Genomic DNA, 17,660 nt, shown 5'->3' with positions numbered 1-17,660 from the left:
ACGAGAAAATGACTTCCATGTCATACCATACCCAAAAAGTAATTCCAGAAAAATTGTAGAATTCAATATAAAGTTCCATTTTCTATTTCAATAGAAAATAGTATGGGAAAATAGTTTCAAGTATTTGAGGATAAGAAAAGTTTTTTAGGGCATAAAATGTGTGAAACAGTTGTGAAGATTAACAAATTTGGCTACATAAAAATTAAGATATATTGTTTATCTAAAGGCACCATTAATAGGAGAAAAAGGTAAACTGCATATAAGAAGACATAAATAAATGATAAATGACCATATATAAACATATAGATAACTTCTAGAAAGATAGATACTCAACAGAAAATTGAAAATGATAATTCAGCTCTTCAAAAAGAAGGTATCCAAATGATCATAACATTTGAAAAAGATCTGATAGCATAAATCATAAGATAAATCAAGTCAACATCACTAGGATATTGTAGCACACACCAATCACAGTGGCCTAAATTAACAATACTGATAAATGGAAATGTAGACTAAGACATGGAGCTACCAGAATTCTTAGACATCATTCCTGAGTAAATTTAGTACAACCACTCGGGTAGGTTTGGTACTGATATTGGTGGCACCAGAAGAAATCTCCTAGTACTTATGCCCTGTGTGGTCCCCTCCACATTAAGTTCATGCTTAGCCATGTGACTTGACAATGATATGTCAGCAAACATGACCCAGGGTTGAGAAGTATGCCTGCATGGGGATTTGTGCTTTTGGAGTCCAGCCTGTATATAAAGATTAGGCTAGGCCACCGAATGATGAAAATTCCATGTAAAGAGATTGGTTTCTATTTTCTGATGGTTCTCACTAAGACCCCAGACGTGTAGTTGAGTCCATCTTACATCTTTCATCTCCAGCTATTCACCAGTAGAATGTAGTCACATGAGGATAGCCAGGTGAGTCCCACCAGGCTCCTCTGTCCATGGGATTCTCCAGGTAAGAACACAGGAGTGGGTTGCCATGCCCTCCTCCAGAGAATCTTCCTGACCCAGGAATCAAACCCACGTCTCTTAAGTCCCCTGCATTGGAAAGCAGGTTTTTGACCACTAGTGCCACCTGGGAAGCCCCAAAACAATGGTTGTTTTGAGCCAATAGAATTGGAATGTTTGTTATATAGCAATAGAAAATGGAGCAACCACTTTGGAAAACTGTTTGGTATTATGTACTGAAGTTGAATGTAAGTATCCTATGGACTTGGTCATTTCACTCCTAAGTGCATTACTATCAGAAATATATGCACATGCATATCAGCGACATATGTAGAATGATCATTTCATACATATTTTTAATATCTCCAAACTGAAAATGATGCAACTGTAAATCAACAGTAAAGTGGATAAGTGATATGTTTGCACAAGGGAATGCCTTATTGCCATGAAAATAACCATACTACCAGTAACCAGTGAAGTAACTCAGTCGTGTCGGACTCTTTGCAATCCCACGGACTACCAGGCTCCTCCATCCATGGAATTTTCCAGGCAAGAGTACTGGAGTGGGTTGCCATTTCCTTCTCCAGGGGATCTTCCCGGCCCAGAGATCAAACCCAGGTCTCCCACGTTGCAGGCAGACGCTTTATCGTCTGAGCCAGCCAGGAAGCCCATGGTCATTTTCATGGTCATACTACTCTTATACCCAGTATTGAAAGTTAATCTCTTGATTGTCATGAGTGAAATGAACAGGGCCCGATGATACATACTGCTTGATTCATTTCAGTTATGTGATATTCACAAATAAGCAAATCTAATCTCTAATGCTACAAGTCAGAAAGCAGTTATTTTAGAACTGGAAGGAGGGGCTATTGATTACAATGGACCCAAGAAGACCTCTGGTGACTTGGTGCAAAATGAGCAAGGTGGTTATAATCATTTTGTGATATTTCACCTACTTTAAAGCTGAGCAGTTTTCTGTTCTTGTGCTATATATACACTAAATTTTTTTAAAAAGTCTTATGAAACGTGCCTTTACCCCAGTTAAAAATCCTATTGGGGCCTATGTTATGAACGTGTTAGCCCCAAAACAAAGAAAAACAAAATAAATATGTCCTGCACTGCTTTTTCTCCAATGTCAGTCATCTGTCTGTTGATATTTAGAGGGGTTTGTCTAATATTTGGAAAATGAATAATTGGAAAATGTGAAGCCTAGTCCAAAATTGAGATTCTTACCTTCACTTTTAAGAAAGCAGGCTCAGGTCTGAAAATGATCCATCACTGTATCAGTAGAGTTTGTGGCTATGTCACCTCTAATCTGAAAGGAACTAAGCCAGAAGCCTCCTATCTTTCCTGGCTCTTTTCTTGCCTTCTCTAACTTACTCTGACTAATTTTTGCAAACTGTAGGGTCTGTAGTTCATCCATATCTTTTTCATGAATGCAGAATTTTGGTGTCAACTGAAGGACAAGGCAAATTTGAAACTTTCATTTCCTATTAATACAAGTGAAATTGAATGTGAAAGTAGGGCAGGGCTGATCTGAAACAGGACTAATGCTGAGAAATCACCTGTTGTTTCTCCAGACCAATGAAATCTGCTGCTTATGTCAGGCACCAAGAACTAATTCTGGAAACAGTTCAGTCTTCCTGTGAATTATATGTAATGAGAGTGTGCTTATCAACTGGAAAAAGTTCATTTCCCTATCCCCTTTTCAGAGGTTCTCTTTTCTTCAAAAACTAATAGGTAGTTTCTTTTCTCTAAACTTCTAAATGTAAATAAAAATCTAGGGTCAAAATAAAACTACTGGCAGCTTTACCACACAGAAAGTCTCCAAGTATCTAGCCTTCACCCGTATTGAAAAATGACCACCCAGAAAACTAAAGTTTCAGGCTCCCTGACACTTTGGGAGTTTAACCTAGGTTCAGTCTTGACTAAAGCTATTTCTACTTAGGGAGATAAGAAAAGTTTTATATTATTCTTTCAAATGAGATAAATTAACTGGTAGTTACCTCAATTGTCCAGTGAGATTATAGTGAACTCTGTAAAGGAAGGCATGGGAAGTGCTGGATGTCATAATAAATGGTGCTGCCCCATACTCACTGGAAAACAGGATCCTGTTGACGCAGGGAAACATGTCTCATACCAGCTAAAACAGTGCAAAAGAATCTTATCTGTTCGGCTATAGAAAAAGTGTAACATTTCATCCTACTTACTAGTCACTTTCAGTCTACCTATATGCATGTACTTAATTCTTTATACTCAAAAATGGGATAGTCTTCTTTCTTTTCTAAATTGTTATGATGAGGACTTTCTGTATTGATAAAAATTTTAATGTACCAAAAAAATGAAACAATTGAATTTGCATTCTACTCCAAACCCCGTTCCAGATGAACTAAAGATGTTTATCAAAATAAATTTGGAATTTTGGTTAAGAATAATTTAATTTATGGTAGGTATAAAATTATTTATGAAAAATAATTTATAAATCAGTAATCAGTATAGAAACGGCTGGAAGCATATATTGTATACTCCAAAATTAATCTTATTTCTCAGTAATTGATGGCATTAGAGTTTTATTTTGTTTCTGAACTTTGTGGATTTTTAAAATGACTATATAAAATTATTTTATAATAGTAGAAAAACATACACAACAAAAAGTAATTTCCCGTTTGAAAAAGAAAATCATTTATTCAAGAAATATTTTCTTGAGTATCACAATCAATCAGTCATTCATTTATTATACAAGTGTTTAATAAACAATGATGGTATACAAAGCCTGTCATACATTAGTGTTCAACAGGGAGTTATTATATTAATAATTAATAATCTATTATATTAAGACTATAACAACTATATAATAATATATAACCATAATATAAGGGGAGTTATTACATTAATATTAAGGTAGATCATATAGGAAAGGCAGCTTGGGATGAAGGATTGTATTTGGACAGAAACCAGTTTTGTTTGCTATAGTTGCAACATCTAGTGCTTTATCCTCCTGGAAACCAGGAAGAAAAAATTATTATATTACTATTATAGTATTCATTATTCGAATTTGACTTCAGAATAAACAGTGTGCTGTGTATGTTTTCAAGCTATCTCCAATTTAAACCCATTGAGTCATTAATGAACATGTGAATTGCCCTAATCTGAAAACATCACTTTAGGAGTTAATGATTTAGCACAGGAAGTATTCTTTTCTGAACTAACAAAAATGAATTTGTTACTTGACATGCAAGTTGGCAGAAATAATGAAGTCACTAGTGTTCACAGTATGTGACAACTTGGGAGAAGTGAACAGGAGCAGATACCTTGCCAGCTGTGCATGTCCCTGGACTGGAACCTGTGGTCCTATTTCTGCCCCCCAGAGAGAGAGAGGCTCCTCTGCCTGCTGCAGAATCTCACTGCCCCAACATGGGGATGAAACTCTGTCTGACACAGAGGGACCTCCCCATGGTGCACAGAGATTGCTTAAATGCTCTTACCTTCTTGTTATTTTCAAGAAGTACACATATGTTGCAGAATTTAATCTGAGACTGAGCAGGCTGAAGTAGTCCACTTGACACTCTTACCAGCTCTCCTGAGCTTCCTTAAGCTCAGGTCTGGTCTCCTCTATTGTTCTTTGCATTTTCCACAATTTCCTGTCCCTAATCCCTACTTCATCGGTGAAGTGTTTTCTTAAGAAATACTCTGTCTGAGTGCAATTTGAGACTAGGCTGACAGGTGAGAAGACAGCATCAGTGAGGCAAGCTGTAGACTAAGTGGAGAAAGTATGGAGAGAATTCTAGAAGTGGTCAAGCTGCTAATTTGGTATATAAAATACCACATGCAAGGGGAGCTGTGAACCTAGCTTCCAAAAAATTGTGGAAAAGTACTTGAAATAGAGGGCTTCCCTGGTGGCTCAGATGGTAAAGCGTCTGTCTGCAATGCTGGAGACCCGGGTTCGATCCCTGGGTCGGGAAGATCCCCTGGAGAAGGAAATGGCAACCCAATGCAGTACTTTTGCCTGGAAAATCCCATGGACAGAGGAGCCTGACAGACTACAGTCCATGGGGTCACAAAGAGTCGGACACAACTGAGCTACTTTACTTGCTTACTTACTTGAAATAGATCTCTTATTCCTTCATTCAGTCAAAAATTATTGATTAGCTTTCAAGTTTGTGAGAGGCCTTTTGCCTGAAGCCTTTTCTTGGGGTGTATATAAACTTTGACAACAGATGACAAGTTATGCTTGAACTTGTAAAGTGGGTACATTTTCCTCTTACTCAGCTTCATTGTCTTTTGCCTCATTCTTGATCCTTTCTTGATCTATAGACAGCTCTATTCCATGTCAACATTATTGTGCTGTTTCACATTCCCTTTGCTGGTTCCTGTACTGGGGAGATTCGTGGGGACACAACCCTTTTGCCTGCCTTCTCATACCATTTCCAGACCATCCAGACATGCCACATGGAGCACATTTCTTTGTTGAGAACTATGGGCTTCAGGACTGGCTTAGCTCTGACTTCTCATTTCATTGTTGGTGAGAAGAACCGAAAGGTGACTGAGAATTACCTCACTTTTCTCAGAAAAGCAGAGATGTGCTCTTCTAAACACCACAGTCACTCTGTGAGCCAAAGGCAATGGTTTAAATTCTGGTAATTAACCTAGAGGAAGTTTAAGAACACAGGGAACATGGAGTTTCCATCCCTCGGAGAGAACAGCACAGCAGGTTCAGATGGGAGAGCATGTCCTTTCTGCCTCAGGGAGTCCCATCTGCACTAGTTCCTAAACTGTGGGTTGTATTTTGAGAACCCTGGAAGAGCAGGGAATAGAGTGGAGACATGGTAACTTGAATGGCAGTTCTTTGTTTATTCAACTTACACCAGTTTTTTTTATGTGGTGGATTCTATACTGGGAGATAAAGAAGTATGATGGAGACCAAATACCTGAGATCGAGAGACAGGGGAGACAAAAGTTCACAACAATTTCCATTTCACAATTATATAAAAGGTGCTGCTGTAGGAGTGACAACACGCAAGGCACAATGGCAGCACGGAGGTGGTCACCTCATCCAGGCTCAGGAGGTTAGGCAGTGGGACCATGAGGAAGAAGAGAAGTAACAATAAGGAGTATCAGATGGGGAAGCAAGAAGGCCTTGTTAAGAAATCTGTTCATTGCATTGCAAAAGCCTAGAGTTAAGAGAATATGTCCAGCTTGTAGAATTACAAAGGGTTCATTCTAGCTACTGCAGAGTCTAAGGCAGTAGACAGCATAAACACTCCCCCAAAATGGGTGGGCCCTAAGGAAAAAAATTTCTTTCCACTTCACCAACTTTATAAATGTGGAACTTGAATTTAGATGCCATTCTAGCCAACCTCCATATGACTTTATATCTAGAGAGATTGGGGGGTCAAATTTTAAAGCCTTACTGCGAAGCCATATACTGATGAACCCACAATATAATCAAAGTTCCACCACACACACTGAGCAGAGATAGTTTGGGACAAAGGTGACTCATGGTTCCCAATGACAATCATCCCTTTTGGGCGTCTTGGTCATTGCATAAGCAAAAAATATGAATAAAATTTTTGAGTGCACCTAGAAATTACTATTCAGCTGGTTTTCTGGCATGTTATCAAAATGCAATAAGATTTTTGTCACTTGTTAGCTGGCCAAGGACCAGGCACTTCCGTTTTAGAAGGAACTGTCCGATACACTGTGGGCATGTTGGATTTGGGGATTTTTACTTGAAAACATGGAATATCAGTGATCACTTAAGGGACACCCTTCAGCTGAAGAGGTTGAGCACTTTCATTTCCAGGGAGCTTTGGGTCATTGCAGCTCCTATGCCTTTAAATTTCCTTTAATCCAATCCAGTGTTCCCTTATGGCAAATCAAATTTAGGTTAATCCAGCAAAGACAAGGAAAATTATTTTTTGCACAGGCCAAGGGTCAAGGGTGTACTTCAGGAGAGAAAGGAGAGGCATGCAGCCCAAGTGAAGAAGCTTGTGGTTGATTTTCATAGCGCTGGTGTGGAGTTAGGTGAAATAAATGTTAACTAAATACTTATTGAATGACTGATTAATGAAAGTATGGTCATAACTCCTTGTGATCCTATTGCCTCCATGGCAAAATTGAAAAGTGGGCCCTGGAATAAAGTAATAAAGTAATGCCAGAAAGAATTCATGTTGATTGTGAGGATATCATGTGGAAGAGAGTAATAGCTAGGTCTGTAAAGAGAAAACTTAGAACTCAGAGTTAAGCATGGTGTGTGTGCGTGTGTGTGTGTGTGTGTACACATACATACATATGCCATAAATACATTGGAGAGTCTCTTAACAGAAAACACTAAAGAGTGAGGTTAACCTAAATATAATTTAGAACTCACCCCTTATCTATATCAGATTATATCGCACTAGACAATGCCTTACCGAGTCATTTTGAGGTCCTTATTAGGTGTATAACAAACATTTGTGGGTGGAGTGAATAAATGAATGAGTAAACAAAAATGGATATTCTTTCTTGGTGCCTTCAGTTATACACTGTGCCAAATACAACAAATGTATTAAAATTATAATAGCAAAATGGGTACTGTAATGTGTGAGGTTGTAGAATGAATAGTTAAGTCCTGAAGAAAATAAAGTAAAAGATGTGATAGTCTTCTGGAAGGATACATCATTTGGGGGAAAACATTTAGGTATAAATATCCTTTCTCTGAAAAATGCAACTGTCCAGGAACTAGCAAAATATGCTTTATGAAATATACTATTTAAATGACATAATTTTGTTTCTTGAGACTCTATGTTTATTAACCACTGCTCTGATTAACACTTTCTGGGAGTAAAGAACAGGAAAAGCACAGAATACAGAACATACATAAGTGAGCCTTGGGAAGTTATAGCACTTACTGTAAGCTGGAAAATTATTTTCATAGTACCAATTGGTATAAAATTATTCGTGCCAACATTGGTTCTCAAATTTGGGGATTGTTCATTTTATGAGTCAAAGAGCTAAAGGATGCCCAGAAAGCTGGCAAAACATTTTTTCTGAGTAGGTCTGTGAGGGGGTTTCTGGAAGAGATTAACACTTGATTCAATGGACTAAGTAAAGAAGGTCCACTCTCAGCAATATCAGTGGACCTCATCCAATCCCTTAACAACTCAAATGAAACAAAAAGACAAAGGGAAAACAAAGTTCCTTCATCTTCCTATATCCTTCAGCATCAGGAGGAGGTAGGAACTGTCACTTCCATCAGCCTCCCTCTGGTTCCTAGACCCTCAGCCTTGGACTGAGTGTCATATACCATCAGTTTCCCTTGTCTCAGGCTTTTGGACTCAAACTGAATTGTACCACTGACTTTCTTTTTCTCTAGCTTACAGAGCATGGTACTACTTGGCCTCCATCATTGGAAGAAACAATTCCTGTAATTTCTATAATTATATATAGTTTTTCTGGAGAATCTTGACTATTTCTTCAGTGAGCTTATCCAGCATAAGAATTGAATATCTATCATCAGTTGCCACTTAACAATCACTACTATTAGTATGAGTCTCATTTCAGACTCAGAAGTTGAGGTCAAGTTCAGAATGATGGTACTTAGTTGATCCTATCCACTGCTGAAACCTCCACCAGCCAGGCATGCTCTGGTACCTTGAATCAACTTCAAGGCATCTCCCAAGTACTCATTTTCAATGATGGGGTGTCCACCTATCTTTATCGCCAAGGCAAAAACCAGATAGGCCAAGCAAAATTTGGAAAGAAATTTAAAAACTCAGTGGAGTCTTTTATTTCATCAGGTTTCAAGGAACATTTTCTTCTAATTAGCTCTGTTAGTTGAGTCACATAGCTGGAAACTTTAGATAAGGAAGCCAAAATATTCTACATCCCACTGTCCAGATCTCAGAAAAATATTATAAACTTTAACTTTTGCCCTAGGCCCCTTTTCAGCCATGACAACTGAGGCACAGAAAAGAAGAAACAGTCTAAGTTGCCATATCTTAACTGAATAACACAGGGTTAGTTCATTCACCTGGTTGTTGATGGTGCTCGTACTACTATAGACAAAGTTGTGACTCAGAAGCACAGCCCATGCAAGGATCTAAGAGTCATTCTTACAGTCACTCTAGAAACTATATTAAAGGACTAAGAAGTCATTCATTCACTTACTGTTTAATTCATTAATATAAAAACTAGAACATAGTAGGTGTGAACTAATAAGCAAAGAATTATATCTTTAGCAAATTTAACCCATCATGGCAATATTAGAGACACAGAGTTATTCAATTAAACTCAAGAACTGTTCATTGGGCATCTACTATATGCCAGGCAGTTTATTTTGTTGTGTTCAAGAAAAGTTCCTTATGACAGTCCCTGCACCCAAAAAGATGACTTTGTGGATGCACAGACCAGTAAGTAAATGTACAGCTGTAAACAAGTTTATAATCTCTGCCAGAAGGGAAACCAAAGCTATAATGAAAAAGAAAAAGGAGTAAATCCAGTCAACAAAAAAAGATGTAACAAAAATATATCTTATTATGAAATGACAGTAGTAGGCATAAAAAGAAAAAAGTTGAGCATGAAAGAAGTGGTAGAATGTGGACTTGTGGAGATAAAAGTGTCATGCAAATGGGAGGACCAACACAAGCCACGTCAGAATTCTTAAAAGCACCATCATATGAAGGTATTACAAAGTCATTACATTTGGCTGAAGCAGTGGATACCTCTCTGGAAATGCAAGTCAAGCAAATTTAGGCAAGACATGAAAGACCCTGAAGGTTGAACAGATAGAATTAGACACTACTCAAATCACACTATGGGTCCTGAAGTTAGCGAGCAATTTTATTTCCATTGTTATGGATAAATTGATGTGATTTGGTGCCTTGAACAACGCAGCTAGATAAAAATAAGTAAGTTTAAGTACAGTCTATTTCAACACTAGGAGTCATCTTAGTTTTATACTTTATATTACAAACTTTAAATATTGAGAGTCTGAATACTTTAAAACTTTAAAAATTAAAGGTAATTTTAATTCAGAACTTTTAAATTATTTCTCTTTTTGTCAATATAAGAAGCCTATTGTCATGGTGCTACACTCAATGTAAATTCAGACTCAGTCTAACATAAAAATGAGTGATTTCACCTACTGAATAAAGTTAGTGTACCAGAAATTATCACATTTACTATGTTTTTCATTGCTCAAACTTGTGCTTTTGAGGAGATAGTCAAGAATCGATCTTCAAAGGCCAAAATTTGCACCAAAATCTTTATGAATGTTTCTGGAGCAGCTAAAGCCTTACTAGATACAGTTTAAATATATTCCTTCACAGTTTAAATACATTGAAAGCCTATTTTCAAGGCTCCTGTATCCAATCTCATAACTCCACACATTTTAACTGGTGGCTCCTACTGATCTCACATGTTACAGTTTAGAGGGTGTCTCACAGTGAAACTTTCTCTGTGTACAACAGGGCTGCATCCATGGCATCCTATACTGACCACGCTCTGTACTGTCATCTCCCAAACTGTCATCTCTGGTCCTTTCTTCACTGCAGTGTCTGTAAGACTTGATACAGAGCCCTGCATTCCACTGTTCAGTAAAGCATTCATTAAATTGTGTTATTCTTCCCAGTGTTAAAAATCAGATGAAAATCTTGGCTTCAAATACAGATGTTTCTACTGATCAAGAAAACATATTTAAAGTAAGAGAATTTAACTTTATTATCCAACATTAACCTTGGATGGATAATGTTGGCTTCCCAGTTGGTGCTAGTGGTAAATAATCCTCCCCACCAATGCAGGAGATGCTAGAGATGGGGGTTCAACCCCAGGGTTGGGAAGTTCCCCTGGAGAAGGGAGTTGCAGCCCACTCCAGTATTCTTGCCTGGGAAGTCCCATGGACAGAGGAACCTAGTGGGCTAGAGCCCATGGGGTCGCAAAGAGTCAGACACAACTGAGTGACTGAGCACATGCACATCCAACATTTGGGTTTACAATTTGCAGGAATATGTCACAAAAGTTGAGTTAGGAGCGCAGATTAAAAGTCCAGGGCAAATAAGATTTTTTTCCATGATCCTCATTGTCCAAATCCTCTGTGTCCGTAAGAAACAGGACACATTTGTAGGAATTTGTAGGAATGGAGTACATAACATTTAGATGACCTTGGATTCAGATCACACTGTGGATCCCAGATGGAAACCTGCAAGGGAAGAGAAGTACAGGACATTAAGTCACAGCTGGTAATCCAGGTGGCCCCAGGGCTAAAGGGGTTAAACTAGTAAGGGGCCAACAGGAAAAGAAGTTGCTTCCGTTTCAGCAAAGACAGGCAATCAAAACTGTACATATTAAATACTTTCTCAGGAAACATGCTCTGTTTCCTGTTCACCACACACCTTTATAAGCTAAACTCTGTAACATTACAGAATCTGACGCTCCACGAAGAAGGGAAAGATCTGCATCGTGTCTAGAGAAAGATACGTATCAAGGTTTAATTTATTTAACTGGAAGAAGAAGACATTTCTTTTTTATAGGTTAACAGGAAGAGAGAAAAAAATAGCGAGGGTGTCTGAGGATCTCCCAGGTCTGACAAGACTCCCACGTCTGAGGGAGGCTCTCCTTTGTATTTTTTCATCTCAATGAGTGGGACATTTCATGACCTCAAGAGACGGAGAGCAAAAAGCGTGGTTACCCCTTTATTCTAAGACAGTGCTATACAGCATTCACATGTTCTCACACTGCTTCCAGCCCTCTGCCTAAGGTGGAGTAACTTTAGACAGTCATTCAGACCCTCCTGGAGCCCATGTCAGAGGAGCTCTTTTACTCTTGTCCAAAGGTGCCCCATTAAAAGGTCTGAATGTGTATATTTATAAAACATGTGATTTTATAGTTCAAAATAATCAGTATCATTTGGAGGCTCATTTTTTTTCACTGGAATGAATGCAGATTTAGGGGAACCAGAGTTTATATATTTGGGGAATTCACTTTCAATGATGCATAAATAAAAATTCAAACTTAATCAGTTGCTGTACAGCAGAAATTAACACATTGTAACTCAACTATACTTTAATTTTTAAATTTTAAAAATAAGAAAAAATTCAAAAGTGAATATTTATTTAAGTGTGCAAAGCAACCATGACCAATAAATTTTTCAAATCTGTCAAATCATCAAACATTTTCTCTCCGCTTTCAGCATTTCTTCTATTAGGGTACTTCTAATAATCATTGAATGTTAATGTAATAATTCTGGAGAAGCTAAAAATATACGAATGTAAGGCACTTCTCTGTATTGAATTAGTGAACTAAAATTGCATGATCCATTACCCGACATCTGTTGGCCTCCGGATGGATACAGATAGGAACTGTGCCATGGAAACTTTGTGCACTTTGGTTCATCAGCCACTTTGCCCAGAATATTCTAAGTGGATGACAAGACATTAAAAAGGGTAATTCCATTTTCAGCAGTATCTTTGTGTGAAGTTGACTCTGACAATACTGTAAAAAAACCCAACTACTAAGATGTTAGAGATTCACTTTTTGTAATTCTATCAAAACAAGGTTCTTAACATGACAGATGAATCAAGAAAGATTTGAAAAAAATCAGGAAACAAACTTCTAATTTAAAAAATTAAATATACCTGTTTCTTTTGACATGTGATGAAATGCAGCCAATCACACTTTTCATGAAAAATCTGTCTCTTAATTTGAGTTTATATCCTGTCCTTCCCAATTTGAAGTGTTAAAATATACTCTTTTTTTGTTAGTGTTAAAGTTGAAAGGGCTTCCCTGGTAGCTCCGCTGGTAAAGAATCAAAATGCTATGGTTTTCCTGCAGTACAAGGGGGTACATTTCACTGGGACCTTTACTTCAAGGGAGTAGGAAGGAAATAAGCAAACATACAGAGGTGGGAGGGGGCTTCCCAGGTGGTTCAGTGGTAAAGAATAAACTTGCCAGTGTTGGTGCTGCAGGAAGCAAGGGTTTGGTTGATCCCTGGAGGAGAAAATAGTAATCCGCTCTAGTATTCTTGCAAGAACAATCCCGTGGACAGAGAAGCCTGATGGCTACAATCCATGGGGTCACAGAGTCAGACACAACTAAGCAAGTCTCGCTTTCACTTCACATCATAATCCAAGGGAGTAGGAGGAGAATAAGCAAATATACAGAGGTGGGAGTGACCTCTAGGGGTCAGCCAGAATCCGCTGAAGTCAGTGGGGAAGTTCATGGAGAGTTTGAATGATCGGTTGGGAACTGGGCTTGATTTCAGGGCTTTAGAGTCATGGACTTTATTTCACAGATAGGGAGGGTCTTGAAGATTATTATTATGCTTGCTCAGAGCTGTGCTTGAGGACCAATTCTCTGATGACAGGAGGAGAGAGAATAAGGTAGTCATTGGAGATAAAGGTCAACTAGGAGTCTGTTGCTATGGGCTGGAAGGCATGACTGATACAGTTCTAACACTCAAGGCTTATGTGAGAGCATTTTCCACAAGGCCATTCAGGGATTGTTTCCCTCCTGTTTGATATTCTGTACCCACTAAGACATTTTGCTTATCTGCAAGGTCAGAACTTGACTACTGCCAAGTCTGTGATCCAGACAATAAGAAGGGAAACACAGACTGGCAGAGTATAGGCTGAGCATTCTATGGCTCTATTCCACAGTGACACACATGTGCTTCTGCTCATATTCCATGTTCAAACTTAATCATCTGTCTAGACTTAGGTGTAAAGCAGCCAGAAAACTATAATCCCTGGCTGTTTTTCCATTATCTGACTTGTGCAATAGACTCATACAATATTTAGAGCTGAAAGGTATGCAGAGAAAAATTTTTACATCCCCAAGTTAAACTCACAGCTTCAAGTATTGAACTCAATGGAGCTAAGTATAGTGACTTAAAAATGAGCAGAGGATCTGACTAGATATTTTTCCAAAGAAAACATACAGATGCCCAACAGACAGATGAAAAAGTGTTCAACATCACTAATTATGAGGGATATGCATCAAAATGAAAATGAGATATTCCATACCTGTCAGAATGGCTGTTATTAAAAAGACAACAAATAGCAAATATTGACAATGATATGGAGAAAAGGCAACCCTTGTGCACTATTGGTGGGAAAAATAAAGACATAAAGAACTATTAACATCAACTTCCTTCACCAAAGTCTCTCAAAAACTGAAAAGGAAGGATCACTTCCAAATTCATTCTATGAGGACAGCATTTGCTGTTGTTCAGTCACTAAGTTGTGTCCAACTCTTGTTGAACCCATGGACTGCAGCACACCAGGCACCTCTGTCCTCCATTATCTCCTGGCGTTTGCTCAAATTCATGTCCATTGATTATGTGGTGCTATCTAACCATCTCATCCTCTGCTGCCCTCTTCTCCCTTCAACCTTTCCCAGCAGCATCAGGGTGTTTTCCAGTGAGTCAGCTCTTCCCATCAGGTGGTTGAAATATTCACGCTTCAGCTTCAGCATCAACCCTTCCAATGAATATTCAGGATTGATTTCCTTTAGGATTGACTGGTTTGATCTCCTTACTGTGCAAGGGACTCTCAAGAGTCTTCTCCACAATCACAATTGAAAAGCATCAGTTCTTCTGCACTCAGCCTTCCTTATGGTCTAACTCTCATGTTCGTACATAACTACTGGAAAAACCATAGCTTTGACTATATGGATCTTTGTTGGCAAAGTGATGTCTCTGCTTTTTAATACACTGTCTAGGTTGGTCATAGCTTGTTTTCCAAGGAGCAAGCATCTTTTAATTTGTACACTTAAAGTAGTGTAAAATTTATATTACTTGTTTTAAATTAAAATAAAAAGGAAAAATAATAAGGCATCAATATTTATAATAATTTGAATTTGAACAGAAATATAGAAAAGTACACAATAATACCGAAAGACTAAAAAAAAGGCTTCAAATAAAGAAAGCAGCAATCCATACTTGAATATGAAAGCAATTAACTAAAAATAGTGCTTGTAAATCAGTTTGTATTTTCCTGTTACATCCAATGTAATCCCAGCTATGGAAGAATTTCACAAAGTGATCCTAGTTGTCACTAAGAATTTGTTGGTAAGAGGAGCCAAAACATGGACCTGAAAAGAATTCACTACATTATTAAAAGAAAATATAAATGATAGTCATTTAAAGTGTGATACTGAGTTTACTAGGATAGACAGAGGGGACAGGATAGATTACCTGAGAAATAATAAGAACTGTCAGGCTATTTTTTAAAAATACTAGAATTCAATCCATTTCCTATAGCTGACATCAAAATAAATTGTCTGTGTGTGTTAGTTGCTCAGTCATGTCTGACTCTTTTCGACTGCTTGGACTGTAGCCCACCAGGCTCCTCTGTCCATTGGGACTCTTCAAGCAAGAATACTGGAGTGGGTTGCCATGCCCTCCTCTGGGGATCTTCCTGACTCAGAGATCGAACCCCAGTCTCTTTTGTCTCATGCAGGCAGGGTTCTTTACCACTAGTGCCAGCTGGAAAGCCTCACAAAATAAACTGCTCATGGGAAAAAGTTTCAAATGTTCCAATCTGAGATCTTGAGACTAGTGTTCTTCCCTCCTTTTCTTTCCATTCCTTTGCTTTTATTGAGAGCAAGTCAATCTCACCCACTTGATTAAGCTGTATTTAGGACAATGACTATGTCTAATTGATCGTCATACACCTTTACACCTCTGCACCTAGCACAGGTGCACGCAAGCACATATGCTTCCTATCAGTTCAGTTGGTTCAGTCACTCAGACTCTTTGCCACCCCATGGACTACAGCACACCAGGCTTCCCTGTCCATCACCAACTCCCAGAGCCTGCTTCCTATACATACACATATATTGCAGATTCTTTTTCTCATGTTGCTGGCCTTGACTCCGTTGTATATGAGACTTAGTGACTCCAGCTAAATTACTATGTCTCTGGTGCTCAGCACCCTAGAACAGGCCGCATGGAGTTTTTCAAATGAAAAACAGCCTAGTATAAAAACATTTCACACCTGAAATTCAGAGGCTGTTTTATGGGAACTAAAAACCTGGAAAACATTAAACCACTAAGCATTTATACATATACAAAGTCTTTTATGCAAAGTTTTGATGTAATAATACTAACATGCGAGTTAACTTGATCTGTGACTATCTTTTAGAATAATATAAGTATTCTAGAAACTGCTACTCCAAGTACATGGGAAAGTGACCATTTAAAGCTTCCTCATAGCTAGCATTTAGGAAAAAAATGTCCCTAGAAAATATTTCAAGCAGCCTGACATTAAGAAATGAACAAACCTGTAAACAACCCACTGTACTAGTCAGGAAGGAGCTGGTTTCCTAATAACCAGTGGATTTCTGAGGAACTAAGTTTATTCTTGCTTTCACTTTTGACTGACACATGTTCAATAAAATCATTTCAAGCTGTTCTTAACTGACATAAGAAAAATCTTACTCATGAGAAAAAGCATAGGAGAGTCAAGAGATTTTTAAATTTATAACATGACTAATCAGAATGTCATAGTTAGTATAGTGAGTAAGGCCACAGCACCACAGTGTTTCAGTTCACTTTTGCAAATACAGAGCCATGGTGGGCAAAGGGTTGAAGGGGCTTGAAGAGTTACAAACCTCCATGTATATAACGCATAAACCACAGGAATGTAGTACACAGCATAAGCTATATGGTCATGATATTTTAATAACTTTGTATGGGGACAGATGGTTACAGATTTATTGTGGTGCTCATTTCATAATGTATGCACATGTCAAATTACGTCATCATGTAGTATACCTAACACTAATGTAATATTGTATGTCAACTACATTTCAATTAAAAATTATTCTTATAAAATATAAGTAAAAGAAAAAAACAATATACCAGTATTATATGTACATAAAACATCATTTTTAAAATGGAACAAAATTAGCAAATAAAATAAACACTTTTCATAGGCATTTTACTATTTCTTGTATACTTCAAATTGGCAAAATGTGGGGTTACTCTCATATTTGGAGTCATTTTATATTGAGTCACATACAATATTCATTGAGCGTATACTCTCTGCCAAACCCTGATTTATTTGCTTGAGATACATCTGTAAACACAAGAGGTCCCTGTTATTATGAACTTGAATTTCAGGTAGTCACAGGCAAAAGTTAAAACAAACAAACGAACAAACAAAAAACACAGGTGATAGGATGGAGATGAATGTTCAAGGAAGACCTCAGGGAGAAGATGCTATTTAGAACAAGAAGGAACCAATCGTGCCAAGATCTGGGGTAAGAAAGGTTCAGATGAAGAAAATTATTATAATCAGACTTCTAAGGCAGGAAGAACCTGGGTGTGTTCCAGCAGCTCAAAGACCTAGAGAAGTCATATTTTTCAAAACAAATTGCATTCTGAAAGCTGCTAAACTTTTCTGGAAAAAAAGAAAAAACAAGTTGTAGTGCTACTTATGCAGAAACACTTTAAATGATAATAGCAAAGAAGAAAAGAAAAGAGAGTACTTAATTCTATTTGTTAAATTTCAGACAGTGGCTTCCAGATGCAGAGAAATACCGATGTTCCATGAGATCAGGAGAAGAACATATAAATATCTCCCTTCCTCCTCACTTCCCTTTTCCTCCCTTAAGAAGCAATGCTGAGGGGGGGAGAAAAAAAGCATAGTTAAAGGGTAGACAGAGTTTCAGATTCACATCCCACCTCTAGGACATGCTTAGTGAACTTGACCAGGCATATTA

This window comes from Giraffa tippelskirchi, chromosome 5 (assembly GCF_054371585.1).
Source record: "Giraffa tippelskirchi isolate mGirTip1 chromosome 5, T2T-mGirTip1v1.2.pri, whole genome shotgun sequence".
Taxonomy (NCBI): Eukaryota; Metazoa; Chordata; class Mammalia; order Artiodactyla; family Giraffidae; genus Giraffa; species Giraffa tippelskirchi.
Note: the sequence above shows the minus strand (reverse complement) of the source record.